General features: G+C 36.8%; 1 long non-coding RNA gene across 2 annotated transcripts; it reads right to left on the reverse strand.

The window, feature by feature from the left end:
* Window positions 1-292: 292 nt before the first annotated feature.
* LOC149208142 (uncharacterized) lies at window positions 293-5,562 on the reverse strand. 2 transcript variants are annotated; one of them, XR_016252076.1, is made up of 4 exons: window positions 1,459-1,657; window positions 1,227-1,288; window positions 818-1,164; window positions 293-417 (listed from the first exon to the last, which is right to left on the reverse strand). It is a non-coding gene; the product is annotated as an uncharacterized LOC149208142 (long non-coding RNA). The 2 variants fall into 2 exon arrangements; XR_016252077.1 differs by lacking the exons at window positions 1,227-1,288; window positions 1,459-1,657 and adding an exon at window positions 5,325-5,562.
* Window positions 5,563-5,996: the final 434 nt, after the last annotated feature.

Genomic DNA, 5,996 nt, shown 5'->3' on the forward strand with positions numbered 1-5,996 from the left:
GAACAATGACCCTCCATGCGCTTTAAATAGAACTCATGGACCAATCGGGTGTCAAGCCACGGATCAAGTGTCGGTAATACCGAGGTGAGAGTGAACCGTCGGATCACTACATATCGTGACCGTCGGATTGTAAGTTACAAAATGTACAACGGTAAAGAAACACACTTTACCTAACTCTAACCTAACTCTATACTAGACCAAGTTGAACTTAACTATATCCTATGTGTCGGAATATCCTAACAATTTGGTAAACAATATCTATAGCCATATGTATTTTTCACAACTTTGTTGTCTCCCAGGTCCCAAATCCAAGAAAATCTCAGCTCCTTTTATCATTCTTCCCACCCAGAGGATTTGCAAGGCATTGTATCATTCTTCCACTTTGATCCGCATTTATAACAAAACTCGCAACCACATCTGAAACAACACCAACCACCATATGTTTCAGTTCTCCTTGTGGTTTAAATAACCAAGCAATGCCTCTTAGTTTTCCAATATTGAACAACAAATTTCAATGATAGATTCACCAGAGGCGAGGGAAAGATATTAGATAAGTAGTTTTCAAATACCAGGTTTGCCTAAGCTATATACATTTGAAGAAACATCTTTGTTAAGCCATTGACAATTAGTATGTAGCTTTGCTTTTCAATTGGAAATACTTAGGCATCCATGTGCACACAATAAAGATATCATAACCTACAGCTAGGATTAGAAAATATAATTTTCAGATTGGAACCAATTATCTTTATCAAAGACAAATAGGGTATTATAAAAAAAAAAATTAGTCAACAAAAATGTATTTTACCAATTCACTGACCTGCAAATCATGTTACAGCATTCAGATGTTTCTTCAACAATTTGTCCACATTTTCCACACAGTCGCCAAGCTTTTTTTTTGGTGAGCTTTAAGAGCAACAAATCATCTTTGTCCCTCTCGGAAAAAGACAGTTTCTCCGGGTCAGAGCAATCCAAACCCACATGCCATGGCACACCACATTGAGCACAAAACGACCTTCTGCATTCAGGGCATTCCAACTCTTTAATAATAACAACAGCTGGCTCAGTTGAGCTTCCTACTTCAGGCACATCCTTCAACAAGAGTGCCAAGCAATCCTTGACTTACGGATCATGTCAAACAAAGCATTTTCAGAAAGAAAAGTTATCCTGCAACAAATCAGCCCAATGAGAAACCAAATACCTAAATGGAAATGCAATTGATTACAAACCCTAGTTCTTTTGCTTTCTGAGATTTGCGACCCCCAATATCTTCATGAACCAACAAATAGCTCTGGATAGGGCATATATGAAAACAGAAAGGTTTCAAAACATTGTTGCTAAAAAAAATCCAATTATGATAGGGAACTATAAAGAAATTAATTGTTAATCACTTATGACATAAATTGGGGAAAATACAAAAATGAAAAAAAAAAAGTGCAATGTTAGGAAATCTATAACAACCGTTTTCTTGCTGACAGATCTAGTGATGCGCCCTCCGTGACTCTTAATCAGATCTTCTGCCTCCTACCTCTCTAAGCTGTGCATTAACATGAAAATTCATAATCTCAAGACAGATATTAAAAAGCTTTCTAAACTTTGGGAATTTGAAAATGAGGATTTAAAAACAATAGAACAGTAAATTGATAGTCATAACTTGAGAAAAAAAAACCTGTCAAGGATCCCACTAATCAGAAAGGTCAAACCAGGCAATAAAGGGAAATTTCAAGTGATAAAAAATCCAAACTCAAATGATGTTTTAGGCAATAATTTATTTTCTATGTCATATCTGTTTGTATTTGGATGATCCAACATTGTTAAATTGTCATTTTTTATTGGTCCCTGCCGCAAGGCTTTATTACCTCAACCACTGCACCTTGAGTAGCTGTGATGGTTTCCACGTTTGACCTCATCCAAGCATGCAGTAAAAGTGTCTTCTTTACTTTCTTACACAAAGTATTACATTTGAAAGCAACTAACTATGGTTGGCATAATTGCCTTTATCCAATTCCACTATGCAGTTGTTTGCTTCTAAAATGAGGGTTTCTATACCTGATTTTGTCTAACTAGAGAACTCTTCGTCCTTTATTCTTCAAGGTAAATCAAATGTTGTTGATTTTCATTATTTCCTTGTCTTGACTTTTATTTGTACACAGATTGAGTAGCAATAGGGTTATTTTTTGTTGCCTTTACATTTTTGTTTGGTTTAATACTAGGTATGTTTGTTCCTAATTCTCTTTCAAATGTGGCACTTATAATCAAATTTCACCCCTGTAGTTGTGGCCATGATGTTCTAACCTCTTATTATGAGGTGTTGTATGAAATCACTTTTGATAGAAAACTCTCTTTTTGTTTAATATTTTCAGTTTATTATTTCCAAATACTAAAGAACCAATTTTCTGCATGAACATTCCAAAAGAGTGGTATAAATATATCAAGGCACTGGATAATTGCTGAAGTCTATCTCAAGTACAAGTATCTTGCCGCTGACAGTATAAGTTTGTCAAAACAACAGCTTGATTTTGTTTCCTACAAAAGTGAGGCCCTCCTTAGATGTTGGCAGAAAGAAAACCCAAAGGTATCTAGACTTTTCAGCTTGGAATTAGAAACCTAATAGAGATTCACTGATTGAATTTTCAGTTAATTGATTTAATCTTCCTCATTACTCGATGAAGCCTCTTGGAGTTTGCTTTGATATGGGAATTATCAGCTTCTGTAGATTTGTTGGAACTGTCCTAGTGTTTTTTGTACATGTAATGCACAAGAAGAGTTCCTTGTGATTACATTAATAAAAATGATATAGATACATAGCTGTTCATTTGAGGTCGCTTTATTACTAACCATACCTTACTTTCTGAATGTTGTGGCCAAAGGTTAACCTATTATTCCATGTCAAAGGACTGAATCGAAGGGCTAAAATAATTGGAAGAATACCTATACTATAATTGGGGCATATATACACAGGAATGAACTTAATGGTCTGACATTCCAGATTCGAATGTTTTTTGACCACATATTCTTAGGCATTATGCAGTTGCTCACTAATCGATATGAAAAATTCAGAAATAGCTGGTCTGACTCATCAATGTTGGAGTGACCTAATCCCATTAATGTTTTGGATTTAAAGGGTTATTTAGGGGTATAAACATTTTGAGGAAGCTAAGTTATTGTCCTTTTAATCAGCTTAGTGCACAATGTAAAAGAAGGGTAGCCAAGTGGTTGACAGAAAACCAGGACTTTTCTAATCAAGAAATTAAGAGACTAATCATAACAAGCACCTCTCTAGTCTGTACACATTCCATATTAAAGATAAAATCAAGAGTTCCATGGAGCACATCTCTCATGAAAATTTAAGCAAGCATCTGCTTCGATTGCATTTTAGCAACTCCATGTATGCATTGTTAATTGACTCGGCTTGAGGTCATGGAATTCTCAAATCATTTTATGAAAACATTACTATGACAAATACTGTTTTAAATATTTGTTGGAGTGGCATACTGCTACTAATGCTTTGGATCTTAAGAGTTGTCGAGGGGTATAAACATTTTTGAGAGAGTTGGGTCATTGTCCTCTTTATCAGCTTTCTGCATTCTGTAGAGGAGGGGTAGTCAAGTGGTTGACACAAGACCACAGAAGGTCTTGGATCAACTATTGTTATTGTCATGGATAATTCAACTGATGTAGTAGATGCAATAGTTCTTCTTTCCTTTGTCATGGGATGGATTTGCAAGAATATGGAAAAACTAAAGGTATACAATACTAAACTTAGATCAAACCTGTGCCTAAAATTTCATAATTGTGCCTAAATTTTCAGACATGTAACATTTGTTGTGCTTGAACTTGTGGAAGAGGATTTGTGACCTGTAAACTCTTGGACATGAGGCATATGTCTTGTGTGCAAAAATGCCTAGTAGCTCGAACTTCTGACAGTATCTCAGACCTATGTACAATGAAGACTTGTAACTGAAGCAAGAGTTTTTGAACTGTCACATATCTTTGTGACATTAAGTACTTTTGCATAGATTTTTGACCTATGGCAAAGGATCTACAACAATCTCGGGCCTGTGAGAAGACAAGTTTAAAACAGTATGTGGACAACAGTTCAGACCTACTTATTTTTTAGAAGACATAGTTCATATCTCTGCAGAGATTCTCAGACCTGTGACTTAAATCAAACCTGTGCCTAAAATTTCAGAATTGTGCCTAAATTTTTAGACATGTAACATTTGTTGTGCTCCGACTTGTGGAAGAGAATTTGTGACCTGTAAACTCTTGGACATGAGGCATATGTCTTGTGTGCAAAAATGCCTAGTAGCTCGAACTTCTGACAGTATCTCAGACCTATGTACAATGAAGACTTGTAATTGAAGCAAGAGTTTTTGAATTGTCACATATCTTTGTGACATTAAGTACTTTTGTATAGATTTTTGACCTATGGCAAAGGATCTACAACAATCTCGGGCCTGTGAGAAGACAAGTTTAAAACAGTATGTGGACAACAATTTAGACCTACTTATTTTTTAGAAGACATAGTTCATATATGTGCAAAGATTCTCAGACCTGTGACTTAGATCAAACCTGTGCCTAAAATTTCAGAATTGTCCCTAAATTTTCAGACATGTAAAAATGCCAACAGTCCTGAAGATATACAGAGCCATGTCAAAGAATTCAGAGAAACATTGCAGTTGTTTGAGGGGATGCATCCTTTTCAAAATTACACTATCCATGCTCAGTACCGAAAGCGTTCACCTAGAGTCTTATTAAAATATCCAAACCAAATTCTTTGGTTGAGAAAGGATCCAACCGGAAATCAAAGGAAGTTCAAATAAAGGGTGGATCTATGGAAAATGACAGCAGGAAGGATTCAGATTATACTGTCACGAATTGTTATTGTCTCCTTGTTGAACCGGTTGAGTTAAGAAATATGGAAATTGAATCAACGACTCTTGTATATGCCATAGGGTGGAACGAATTGTCGTAGGATATATTCTATTGGCTTCCTATGCAATTTGTGTATATCGAATTGTGTGCCAGTAATGGAACAACCTGCTTCCCGCAAACTATTTCATAACTTGGTTTTGTGAGGCGTCTATCACGAAGCAGCCATATTTGGCAGTGTAAGTCAAAGATGTCCTCTTATCAAAACGGATTTTGTTTTGAAGGATAATCATGCTGAATGAAGGAAAAGGGGAAAGCAGAGGACAACCATGTAAAAAAAATTCATAAGCCTATCATTAATGAAGTCCAGCAAATCCCTAGGAAGCAAAACAGGACTGAGAGAGATGATATGGCAAGGAAAGGGAAACAAAGTAGTTGAAGAAGGACCTGACCTGGAAGAAATGATGTTGTGCAGATGTATTCTAAACACAGCTCCGGCTCACGATTTCCAGCTCCATTCGTGAGATTGTCAAACCAGGCTCCTCTGTCAGTTTGAACACTGCTATACTTTGTGAGATTGTCAAACAGGGTTGTCTGTTTGTTGATGAAGTTTGATCCAAGAAGGCTGCCGGTAAGGTCATGGAAGCACGGAATAAGCACATCTTAATTGGTCGTCAACCGCAGAACAGGGTTTCCAAAGCACAAGTTTATTGATCGTGCATCGCAGAACAGGGGTTTCAAGCCACGAATGTGTGCGCACCGCAAAACAGGGTTTTCAAAGCATGAATTTGTTGATCGTGCACCGCATAACTGGGTTTTCGAGAGAGTTGAGCAATAATGCCACCCAGCAATAATGCTACCAAACGAATGGATATGGTGGAAGAAATCAGGAAGTTCTCGGAAATCGCTGAGAATAAACAGAAATTGCATGACAGATGCCTGCCGAATGTGGACGCCAGGTGTCAACGTCAGAAACAAAAGGACGACGAAAGTCTCTTTCAAAGGAAGCCTATCGGCCTAATGAGGGTTCCAATTAAGGAATATAGACGACCCAAACACTCAACAAAAGATGTTAAACAAAAACACTGCTCTTCAACAAAAACCGTTAAAACCATTACCAACTT

This window comes from Pinus tabuliformis, chromosome 1_2 (assembly GCF_031772625.1).
Source record: "Pinus tabuliformis cultivar Carrire ecotype Pingquan chromosome 1_2, CPIR1, whole genome shotgun sequence".
Classification (NCBI taxonomy): Eukaryota; Viridiplantae; Streptophyta; class Pinopsida; order Pinales; family Pinaceae; genus Pinus; species Pinus tabuliformis.